General features: G+C 47.8%; 1 protein-coding gene across 1 annotated transcript in view; it reads left to right on the forward strand.

Annotated features, from left to right (window-relative positions):
- Positions 1-201: 201 nt before the first annotated feature.
- LOC119100598 (5-hydroxytryptamine receptor 1D) overlaps positions 202-13137 on the forward strand; it is a 17844-nt gene continuing 4908 nt past the window's right edge. Inside the window, exon 1 of the mRNA XM_037223678.1 lies at positions 202-314. The gene's annotated coding sequence lies outside the window, so the exon portion shown is untranslated. The remainder of the gene's footprint in view (positions 315-13137) is intronic.

Consider the following 13137-nt stretch of genomic DNA (forward strand, 5'->3'; position numbering starts at 1 on the left):
AAGGCGCGCCAGCCGGTACATTGGCGTCCAGGTGCGCTCCTCCTCCCCCACCTGGCGTCGATCGGCCGCGCGACCCTCTGAAGTGGGGCGGGGCGGGCAGGGGGGAGGAGGGGGAGGACGGCGCGTGCGTCCCCAGCGTCCTCCCGGCTCGTAGAGACCGCCGTCGACTACTCTGCCGTCGGCGGCGGCGGTGGTCGGCGGTCGGCGGCCGCTGGACGGCGGCCGGCGGCACGGCGCGGAGCTCTTGACGAGGGTACTCCTCTGGTGGGACGGGCGCCAGCGAGCAGCAGCGTCGCACCAGAATCTCACAACAGGTACAGCGGGTCGGGCCGGTCGTGAGTGAGTGTGCTCTGAGATTGAAGCTGCGCTCGCTACCTGACGGGATGTTGTATTACGTCTCGGTCTTACCGGCATTGGAATAATGAACAATATTGTTCTGTCTTGTTCATATCAGCCTTGGAATATCAAATCAAGCTACACATGGTTGACGTGTTTGAACATGTCAACAATCCGTAATTGCTTGCGCTGCGTGGGAGGCGTGTGTGGCATCGTTTCACTACGTTTTTACAGGCTGGCGTGAGATTATGTTTACTCAAGCCCAACACTGTGAGAATATACAACCCATTTTGATGACTAGCGCCGCTAACACGTTTATTCCCTTTGATGTCACGCGTGGGCAAGCTAGCAGCAAAGTTTGTGCAGCTTGGCAGGACAGACTTACATGTATTCCAGATGTGTCGCTATTGCGCCACAGCCTAAATCTTCTGAAACTCTGACAAAAACGAATCTTAACACGCGTGGGTACCGTTATTTCTATAAACGCTTACAATTCACATTATGCACCCCGTTTCTCAACGGAATCAAAAGTTGCAAAATTTAACAGTGTCATATATATATATATATATATATATATATATATATATATATATATATCAGGCCTTCACAATGTAAATCATTTTTTAAAAATGCCCGTGGAATGTAATATGTACATTGCGTTACTTAGGTGCGCTCGGGTCAAACTGATCCCCTCCAAAGGTTTACCACAATAGTCCCCGAACGGCACGGCGTAACCGTGCTGAACTTTGCTTAACTGTAGAGAACTGAATAGCGGATCGCTTGACGTAAAAATTAGACGTACTTTGTAAGGTCGCTGACCTATATCAGTTACACTCAGGTGGTGGCAAGTCACATGAGTCATTACATTATGGCAGGTCACACTCAGATCATGGTTGTCAGCGAAGGGTATTTCTAGGGAATCGCTTAATGTAATGTAATAATGGAGTGTTAGACGAAGCCATACATATCAAAGATAATTTCTTAGGCAACAGACCAATTGAATTTAGAGTTACAACTAATTATATGGACCCAGGGTCTGGTATGTAGGCCATACCGAAGTCAAAACTAACCTGCTTTCTCACTCGAGAGCTTTGTTTACAGGGTAGTTGCTGGTGCTCTTTTCATTGTTTTTTAATGGCAGGAACCGCAACGGGCATTCTTCATGGACTATTACAGGCCATAATACGTCACTCACCTAAAATGAATCGGGTCAAATTTTGTTTTGAGGAATATGCCCCCTGGCGTAATCCCCGACTCTTATTCGAATAGCAAAACAAGAATAATCTCGAAGGCATTTGGTTACCTTGACCTTGTCAAGGTCAGACAAGGTCTTCGACCCTAATGAAGACATTTACATTTTTCTCAAAACAGGCATCTAGCTTCACGGCGGTCGCATAAGGAGGTCTGGGACACTGGGACACTAATCTGGAGTTTGACCTTGTTTGACATTAACTGACCCCAGGGCTATGACCTAGGAACCTTAAATTGGGACACGAGTAAGTTCACGTACAGGTCAATACACACTATAACTTTTGTGTTTTCAGCTATCTTAGTTTCTGAGATATCAGGGGTCAAATTTAACCCCCACCGGAGCGAAGGGTATTTAACTGGCCATCCACACGCGTGTTAAGAAAGCAGTTGTTTCTGGTCGCTTCGATCACTAGCTGTTTTTCTGAGGATAGCATTAGCCTTTATGGGTATACCTAGCGCTCACTCAATAGTTTGCATCACTTTTGTACATGGTATTTGCCGTTCTGACGTCATTTAGGATTCGGCTCACCGGTAAGAACCATCATGCAACTTCTGGTTCCTTACGGTGTAACTTATATATCTTAGAGACTGGTCGCGGTGTGGTTATCTGCCGTCAAGCATGATACCTAAATTACAACCACGGAGTTTGAGACGTCAGATCAGCTGCGCAAGGCATCTAATGACACACTGATTGTGATGCAATGCATCGATATGTCCATATGTATATACCAATTGACGCATATGTATACGTGTTACTTTAAGCTCTGCAACTTGACAGCGCAGAAGTGAAATAACCTTGTTAGCTCACCCGAATACATTGATACATTAGAACTCTACCCTGCACGCAAAGTGTGCCACTACGTCATTTGTGATCGGATTACTTGTGCTCCCCGATTAATTTAGCTGATCAAACAAAACATAATGGTCTTTGGAAAACGCTATAGACATACAAACGTGCCTACCGTATTTCACAGCCCTCAGTCAGCAACATATTTGCCTAAATTCATCAACAAGTGTGGTTGCCACCAGTTGTAGTTGTAGTCTCATACCAGTCGCAGATCATGATGTGATGTCTTGTTTTGGCGTTGCAGTCGTTACATCCATTGAATCGCCTCAGTCTGAAGTTCATCACACGTACCTTTGCACCGTCACAGATCAGGCAACCTTTTAAGGCACCATCAGAGTGAATGGTGATGTCAATGGATGCTTCATCAGCGTCAGGTATCCATTGTACAGAGGGGCTGGATTTGTCGACGGTAATGCTTTTGAATGGCGGTGTGCTCCCTGCTGGACGGCAAGGCTGATGGTGGCTGCTGGGATGCCCGCTCACGCTTGTCTGCTGTGATCAGCTGATGGTGGCTGCTGGGATGGCCGCTCACGTTTGTCTACTGTGATCAGCTGATGGTGGCTGCTGGGATGCCCGCTCACGCTTGTCTGCTGTGATCAGCTGATGGTGGCTGCTGGGATGCCCGCTCACGCTTGTCTGCTGTGATCAGCGCTCTTCGGCCGGCGACGCCAGCTGCATATCTCGCTCTGTACGCTGCTCTGGCCACACCGCTGGGCGATGAGGCCGTGACCCCGCCGCCCACGCGGCCCCCGAGGCGATGGCATTCATGGCATCCTAGATAGAGCCCCGCCCTCCCGGACGACGAGAGCACAGGCTCTGCTCCGACCTGCTCATCTTGAAATCTTCCCGCCCCCCCCCCCCCCTGATGCAGCCCGGGCTAGCCACCGTTCTGTCGTCCGCCCTGTATGTGACGGCTGTCAGAGATAGCAAACCGAATTTCAAAACGTGATTTTCATATGAACTTCAATGTGCAAGACCATTCTGAATTTCCTTCTTCATTGGCACTTTCCAACATTTAGATCTCTTCCTGATCACACTCGCACTTATAAAGTGGCTATGTTGTAGCGCTGTATTGAAACCAGTTGTCAGCAAACTTTGATTCATGTACTCAAAGTTATTGATTGATAATTGACAAATCGATATTCCCACTCAAAGTTGCTGCAGTTCAAGGTTCCTAAAAGCAAGGCGCCGTTTGGGGGCCTGGGTTTTATTTCGTCTATGACGCATTCATATTTGAAACATTTTTTATGAAACGATTGTCACACGCCTTATCTTTTAACAAACTTCACTGGCTGTATTTTTCCTCTGTCGGTGGAAGTTTCACCTGTAGCGCATGGCGCGTTTTTAACTAAGTTTTCTTGTTGGTTTTATTAAATAACAGACAGTTGTCGTGCCAGCCTATGAGAATAATAAATAAGTGGCTATGGCCAGTAGCTTTGGGACAAACGATTCGCACTTCTGCCGGCACGCTGTTTCTTAGACCTCCACAAAACACTTGCTGATGTAAATATCTATATTTTAAACGACTGCTTCTGAGAAGAGGCATTGAATTCTAGCGATGCAGCTGTTTGTCCTGCCCACTGTCTAGAGGCTTTAGTCTGTCGCAACAAGAGTAGATCCGCAATTTTCTTGTGCAGGAAATCACCCACAGAACAGAAACAGCTCAAAATAGCCTGTAACATTTCGTCGCAATGGAATCAGGTACGAGGGATACTAGTCGTAAGAAGACAAGGTTGTTAATAGGCGACTTGCATCTGGTTTGACGCATAAATCGACGCGAAAAGCGAACTACTGTTTTATTTGAGTCACCGTTGATACTAATCAGAATGCTGCCATATTCAGCGATAACCAATCCGGTGATGTATAACGTGAATGTTAGTGTTTAAGCTCGTATTTTTGATATATGTGTAATAATTTTGTCCTCCTCACACTTCTTACCGAGGCTTAAGGGTGCAATTTGCCGCAAACTGGGCGCCCGGTTGCTTGACTCAGCCAGGTTATAAAAAATGTCCTCTTCAGAACACCAAAGCGTCTACCATCTTTCAAGTTTGATCGCATTCTAAATACGAAATAAGACGTAAACGACGTGAATATCAACCATTCCCTTCAAGATCTCTCTTTGTTACTGAGACACACGCACACGCGCATGCACACGCGCATGCACGCACGCACACACGCACTCACTTACGCATGCACGCATGTATATATATATATATATATATATATATATATATATATATATATATACATGCAAATATACAGGTGGACAGATAGATAGATAAACAGATAGATGTAGGTCGTACACGGTGAAAAGGAAGATTCGTGCATCATTGAAAAATTCTCTCCGGACTTTTTGGTTGGATGAATTTTGGAACAAAAGCTCTAAGCATGGCTTCTAGTGTGAGCCCTGAGCCCCGCCATCCGATCGGACAGTTTCAGGTAAACGGCAGAAAGTTTATGGCGGCAGTTTATTGTGCCATAATACCTGTCACTATCAGTTCTGCTCTCTGACGTCGCCTGATCCTCAGCACGACCGCTGCCAGTGGCCACAGGTCATACCATACCCATACCATATATATATATATATATATATATATATATATATATATATATATATATATATATATATATATATATATATATGTACAGCCGCAAAGTGCACTTCCACGAACTCCACACGTATCGAACATGCTCTTCAAATCGGGGAGCGCCCTCCAATCCCTGAAGTTACTACTGGACGACTCCTTGCATATAGGTATGGGATGGTTGCATTGCTGATCTATGTATAGGACATACGCAGGCCTGACTAGCAGATATTGACGACCAGAGAAAATGAGCATGGGAAGCCCGCCGTGCGATGTAAGCGAATGTACCCATACAAAACACTAAGATTGCACAACACAGCTCGACCCACAACAACGCAACGAATCGATCACGGTATAACATCGCTTTTTGAAACCCGCTCTTGCATATCCCTCCCCTCGAGAATAATTTCTAATGGACAAAAGCCGCCGGATCTCCCCACAACCGAGGCCAGGCAATTCCCAACGTGGAGCTTGAAAATCTGCGACTGAACGCCATATATATTAGTAAACCTCTTTGGCCGCCAAAAGCATGAAGGACGGACATCCCGATTCATTCTCAAAGCCTATTCGTGTGGGTTCCCAATATGTGACATTCCAATGATGTGACGTCGACTTCGGAAGATTTGCTAAAGGCTACGAGCATTGATGACCGTGATCATATGACGCCTCCGTATCCTCAGAACCAATTTGCGAGAAGCCCAGGTGGGCCAGAAACAAAGCCAGAGATGCGTCGCGAATGACTATTTTGGTACGTCTCTGCCTTGCAGGCTTTTGACAACAAGGTCACATGTTGATGACTTAACATGGTGGAAACCTGAAACTTGCAGGCCAAAAGAGAAACAGGAGCCTGCATCCAGCGACTTCCTATAGGCCAGTTTCCGGCCACCAAGTACAGACCAGTGACGTCACCGAGTTCTTCCTAGCGGCTGCCGCCCACTGTCAGTGGCTTGTTATCAAATTTTGCCGGAAAGTGGTCCATGACCTCAGTACGCTTGAGACACCCATCCAGACAGGACCAGTGCAATCCAGCTGACCCCGAGGCGGCATTGCGCCGGTCGTTACCGTGCGCGGGCCGCGGCGAGAGGCTGCCGCGACTGCAGGCTGATGCTCAAGCCGCAGTCGTTTGTGCCTGTTGTTATGTAAGGGTCGAGTCGCGGCAGCCAAGGCGGCGTGGTGATCATTCGGACAGCGCTGATGTCATGCTATGGTTACAACGTGACCACAGCAGGCTCTGGCTGTACTCATCCGAGCGCTGTACCGCGTTTGTATGTCACATTAAGTGGGATAGTGTGAGTTGGATGCAAACATTGAGAGTCCTTTTTGGTTAAAGCGGTGGCGTGTTAAAGTGGCGCTGAGTTTTTGAGACCACAGTAGACTCAAGGCGGGATGGGGCAGTGTCGTGTCGAGATGGCGCTGAGTGTTTGAGACCACAGTAGACTCAAGGCGGGATGGGGCAGTGTCGTGTCGAGATGACGCTGAGTGTTTGAGACCACAGTAGACTCAAGGCGGGATGGGGCAGTGTCGTGTCGAGATGGCGCTGAGTGTTTGAGACCACAGTAGACTCAAGGCGGGATGGGACAGTGGCGTGTCGAGATGGCGCTGAGTGTTTGAGACCACAGCGGATCCAGGGCAGGATGGAACAGTGTCGTGTCGGGGGGGGGGGGGGGGGGGGGCAATGAGATTGCCGGAAACGCGTTAGTCGCGGTATTGGCTCAAGGGCGGGTCCTTATGCCATGGTTACGTCAGGGTTATCATGCATGTGATGGCTATGTCCGGGAGTGTTCATTTCCGGGCTGTTTTCCGGCCGTGCTATGTTGGTGCTGACTTCTGGTCTGGTCAGGGACTACTCACATGTATAAGGGCCGCGCAGGGGCCCTTATACATGTGCATACATGCGCATGGGCCCTTATACAGGGGCCCTCATACATACATGTATCATAACGCCAGAGACGTGGGGTATGACTCCTGATGCGTTCCGTAGCCTCAGGTGCTGCTGTTCCCAGGGTCTCTCCTAAAACTGTAGTTTTGGCTCCCCTGCCCAGAGAACCAGTGTGTCACCCAGAGCAATCGGTCGGCCCCCTCCTCCCACCCGTCAAATCCTGCGGTGGTGGAAGCTGGAATCGTACCAGGCCGGGACAGTGTTGGAGGAACGTCCTCCCCTCTACGACCGTCTTCGGTGTCTGAGTGACCTTAGCAATCGAACTGCATCACAGGACATGACAACGCACCGTTTTAAGTGCTCCTGGTCCTGTTCTGTCTTACCCGGGCACAGTACCAGCAACTACCTCAGAAACCCCACTAAATTCTTATGCATGTTTAGGCATGCTTAGGCATGCTTATGCTTTATGTTTTTGTTTTGCGATTTCCTTGAATACCTTATTTTCCACCTGGACTGACGGCTCCCAATCCCGGTTGCGCTTCCGTTTCTCAAGCCTGCATTACACTCACCGCGCTTGACAAAGGTCACCAGTGACGCTCGTGAACGTTGGAACGAGGTGGTTCTTTCCCAGATGGTCTTCCCCCTCCCCTTCTCGCTCCCATACGGCCTCGGGGCAGAAAGCTAAGCCGGGATCTTGCTCCTCCCTCTGTTCTGGATAATGGTGCGCTCTCAGCTCCACTGCATTGCTAGCGCTGTTTGCGCCAACTTACGCAATGCTCCCAAGTCCCGGAGGCATAGGTTTCAGAGGATCCGCACAATCACGTTGCTGCTGTACTTGACGCAATCTCGGGAGTACAGTTTGAGTCAGCGCACCCCAAAAGCGTTCGGGAACGTCGCCGTTGCTTTCTTGTAACGTGGACCTTATTTGTCCTGGTTGGAAAGCATTCCCTGGGCCTCCATTCGGCTCACCACTACCACTCGGGGCCCAGCACGGCATCTCTCCGGGCCAGTCCGTGGCAACATCAGCCGAGCAATGGCTCAGCGCCCCGAGCATTCTGTAGACAGTTTTCGCTGGCTGCTTTTGAACAATAAGTGTTGTTACAACCAGCCCTAAGTGTTGTAGGAATCATGATATACGTCTGCAAAACGAAATATTCAAACGGCTTTAGCCATCTTATCGTTTCTTAACGGGCGATCACTGTTGCGTGAGTTTTACGCTTCGGGAGGGAATGTGACGGTGATACGGCTCACTGCCGAATCACTGTCATACACACAATATCTACTCAAGTATTTATAACCATTTGTATCATAGCAGCTTGTGGTTTTCGAAGATGTTACCAATACTACTATCTACATACATTCTGATAATCCGCCAGTCCGCTGCGGTGCGCTGCCACATTTTTCAAGAAAACCGTGCTTCAAACATTATGTCTCCCATCAAATTTGCCCCTCCCAAGAGCCCAGTTCGTCAGAACCCTTGCCATCCGACTCACCCACCCGTGGAGGGACGAAGTAGCAGCCTCAGAGGCCCGCTCGCTGTCGCCTCACCTTGGCTGATGTGATTGAGGTGCTTGCTATTTAAGTCCTCGAGTCGCTTTAGGCGTTTGCTATTTGTCCTGAACAGCATGGTCAGCGGCCGGTGGCAGCGGCCGCGCTAAAGGTCAGGTGATTTCAGAGGGCAGGACGGGCCGTGCCGGGCATTGTGGTACGTTAAAGTTTCGCCACCACATTGTGCTGCTGACCTGGGATTTCGCGATTGGATGGTAGGGGTCAGAACGAGCATATCCAGCACTCCTTAAAGTGAGCACTGCTCCTAAAAATCCACTCATTCAAAAGGCTTGAATTATTCTTATTATTTCGCCCCACAGACCACCATTACCTAGACGAAACCCAGCGAGAAGTCCCGCAAACAACAGCAGCCTTACCTTCTATCTCTTTCCTACTGACACTTCCCATTGATAGACTCCAGCGCCGTGCTGAAACTGGCGCGGGACAAAGAAGTAGCTAATGAGCGTGGTCGACACAGAATTTCTGTGAGACGGGAGTGATTCAAGGTATCTGTTTCACTGGCGAGGGAATAAAATTGGGGGTAATTTCATTATTAGCCACATTCCTCCTTTCATACTTGATTTACGCACTGACGAGATCGAGCGCTAAAACAATTAGCGACTAACTCAGTGAAATATTGATGCAGATCTATCTATGATAGACAGACACTTATTCGTGGGCAAACAACAGCGCGATCGGTGAGTTCTTTTTCAAAAAAAGTAAGCACTAAACATGCTGCGGAAAGCGAGGACGCATTTCGCGAAGTTGTCTCCAAGATTCTCATCTCCAACCGCCAAACTTAACCCGTCCGAGCGTCTTAGACGAAAGCTCAAAGCAAATATAACCCACTACAAAGGAAGATCTGACGCAGAAGTATCCTGGCAGCGTGCCAACACGAGGCGCAATGCGCCTCCTGTTCATCCACAGGCAGAGGGATTCCTCACAAGCTCGTAACATGAGCGCCGACAACAAGCTAGTTGATGGTTCTTAGGTTCTGTCTTAATAGAGCCAACGAACCTAGCCAGTGTCATAGCATCCGTAACGCGCTCGCTCGACCCATGCCCCTCGGAAACACCGTCATTAGTCTGGTGTACACAGCGTACGTGCAAACTGGTGTGTTTTTATTTAGAAGGTGGCGACGCCAATTTGTGCAATTGCAAACTACCGGCTCCTGGCAATGTACTGTTGAGGAACATTCCCAGCATAGCATATCACGTCTAGCGACTTGTTCCCGGCGCTGTTGGTACGTCTCATGCTGGATGGAAGACGCCGCTGATCCCAGAAAACGCACGACAATTGCGCAACCCTCAGCGATTCCATGAGCGCGGTCCGATGTTATGAGCGGCGATGTCGTGAGCAATTCCTTGAATGCGCTTGAGCCGCCAAACAGATTCGTGTTGTTCGCTGTTTGAATGGCTCAAGGCTTGTAAGGCGTCTGGTTGAGATTCACTGGCAGATCTCCACACAACGATGCATTAGCAAAAGTGCTAGACAGGCCGCACTGCAATCCTCTATGCTTTTGTATACAACGATTAGAGCTCTTCTTAGGACGTGGATTGTTCTACGTCTTGTCATATATCTTGGCGCTGGAAGCTCCTAGAAAAAAGAACAGACCACTGAGCCGAAAGATCTCGGTGATCCGCTCCACGACCAGGAGCGCCGAGTTCAAAAGCTAACTTACCGGAGGTAGTACCTGTACGTAGTTTTGCAAAGAACTTGTGGGCTGAGAAGCAAAAAATGACGAAGCTTGTCCACAAAGTACGCAAACAAACGGGTTTCTCCTACAAATTTGGTCCATTTTCTGCTGAAATTTTGGGGGGAGGGGGAGCCTGAACACACCATCACTAATAAGAAACTACACGGCTGTCGGATGACATCACTGTTCTAACGAATGACTGGTAAAATATCTTTAACACGCGTTCGGGTGGCCAAACTTGAACGCCCTTACCTCGGATGGGTGTCAATTTGACACCTAAGATCACAAATATTAAGGAAGATCGAAACACCAAACTCACAGGGCGGAATGGCATGTAATTGAACCCACTTTTGTCCAAATGTGACGTTCCTAGGTGATGACATTCAGGTCAAATAAGGTCGAACAAGGTCAGACTCCAGATTGGTGTATAACGTGATCCCAGACCTCCTTGTACAGCCACCTTGAACGTACATACCTGTTCTGAGTGAATGGTTGCTTGTGTTAATTCAACGTCAGTAACGTTTTTACCATTGGAAGGTCATGGTGGCCAAAATATTAAGAGATTATGTTGATCTCTGTATTTCAATAAACGTTAAGGATTACGCTTGGCGTTATCTTCCCAAAAACAAAACGTTGACGCGGGTCACTTTAGGTCGGTAAGCTACTCTGCCCTCAAAGAAGCCCAAGCAAGATGTCTATTGCGGTCCCTGTTATTAATAAATCCGAAATGAGCACCGGAAACTACCCCATACAGCAGGCTCTAATTGTTGTCAAATCACATTGAACAATGCCCTAGAAATTGCGGTCGCTGCCACAGCCTTCTTTTTAGCCTGTCATAGGCAAGCAACCTTACAAAGTGCATTTAATGGCTATGTACCAAAAGATCCACTGTTCCATTACCTACGGCCATGTAGAGTGCGGCGCGACTACGCCGCTCTGTTTGGAAAACTCATTATAAACTTTCGGGGGTCAAATCGACTCGTTCTAGCGCGTGTTATATGTGATAAAGCGCTGCTCAAATAACGCGACAAGTCGGCGTTTTTTTTTTGTTTTTTTTACGCGTGGTTGGTGAGAACAGATGCAGCGTGTTCTGTTATCTCGAGCTTCACGCTGCCCTGTGCTATCCACCGCTAATGTCACTATTTTGACATTGTTGCATTTGCTATGCTACGTTCTTTTTTATTTTCTGTCCATCAAGTATTCCACTATAGTCCCCCTAGTCTGACTACACCGGGTGAAGTTTGGTGATACGTAAATATAAACAATCGCAAATCTACAGCACAGCTGTAGCGGCCCGCTCCGCTTCTTCGGATCGTGTTACGTAACACAGCCGGTGGGAAGCACGTCTCATTCGGACCTCCTGAGTTCCCCACCAAGGCCTCGAAGCCATAGCAGCCGGTCGCCAGCATGAGCGAAGTGGCGTGGTAATTGAATCAATACAAAACTTCACTGCCGGAACTTGTAATGAAGGCCAGCTGCAGGAGACGGGCTCTCTCGCCGAATCGAGCACAACGGTGAAACCCGCCGCCCACTTCGACAAGACACACAGGTGTGACGCGTTTGTAACAGCATATTACAAGACATGATATGATGCCTCTAATGATACGTGTTTGCTCTGTGGGGATTTTGGAATGGGTGGGGTGCAAGACCCAAATACAGAAAAGTAAACTGAACGAACGCAAATCTGTTGTATTTAACGAAGTACGAAACGAACATAGGCACATGTTTACGACTTTGTGGGAAATATGCCCAAAACACTAAAGCTTTTCATGCTGCAGATAAGAAAATAATATATGCGAACTGCCGGGCTTCGAAACGGAGGTACTTGCATGTTAAATGACTTGCAAACCAGCTTTGTTAAAAGAAGGGTTTTGGTTGGTTTAAAATTACAGTCGGTTGCAACACCTGCGTAATGTTTTTCATATGCGTAGTGTCAAATCACGCAACAGCTGCGTAATATTTGTCAAACGCGTAATATCACATCACGCAACAGCTGCGTATCGTTTGACGCTAACTTTTTGTTTCTCGTGATAACATGCTGGCAATGGCTAAGACATGCTGGCTGTTCGAATTGGATAGCGAATTCTCTCCAATTACTGCACACGCAAGGTTGTAACTCGCCAAGTCATGTTCCTATGGTTATGTAGGTCACTTTTTATTACAGATGTGTGTTTTGGAGGTGATCAAAAATTCGGGTGTCGAATGACTGCATACACATCACCCTTTCACATGGAGTCGCATGGAGTATATGCTTTCGACAAAGGTTCATCTAAGGAGGCCTTTCACTTTTTGCTATCCCAAAATTTAGCGTTCCAATCAGGCGAACGAACTTCATTTCATGCGTACGGTAATGGCATCTCCGAGAAGAACCTTTTGTGAATTGTATTCACCTGCTTATGACGTCAGCTGTCATTTAGAACACTTAAAAAGCATCAAAATAGCGTAAGTAGTTCCGGGCCACTACGACCTTAAACAACTACCACGGATAAACGAAACATCGGAGCTGCTTCGTATAGCTTCGGGGCTTTTGGCACCCAGAACAATGGTCACGGAGCCTAAAGCCTCGTAAACATTCGCATTTCACCAGGTCGGGCCGTAAAAGGGAGGGGAGGAGGCAGATTTCCCTACCTGATTTCACGTACGATGCTTTAGAGCAAAGCTTTAAAAAACGAGGCGTTTGCGTTGTACGTTCAGAATATGCGGTTTCTACTCAAGCCAATTTACAGCTTACCGAACAGTTGATATGCGACGATGGGCTACATGAAGTCAAACCACGCCTCTGTCATCTCAACGTAGCTTCACGTATGTCCATGACATCTTCTTCTTGAAATTCTTGAGTTTTCACATTTTCGCCAGCCACCACCTTGAGGGTGTCTTGGTCAGTCAGTGATCTGACGTGGTAGAAATTTGGGGCTTGCCAAATGTGTGCAAAGTGGTTGTAAACTAAGGTATGCCGCATATGTATATATATATATATATATATATATATATATAT

The sequence above is a fragment of the Pollicipes pollicipes genome, unplaced genomic scaffold (genome assembly GCF_011947565.3).
Source record: "Pollicipes pollicipes isolate AB1234 unplaced genomic scaffold, Ppol_2.1 Scaffold_4881;HRSCAF=5763_pilon_pilon_pilon, whole genome shotgun sequence".
Lineage (NCBI taxonomy): Eukaryota > Metazoa > Arthropoda > Thecostraca > Pollicipedomorpha > Pollicipedidae > Pollicipes > Pollicipes pollicipes.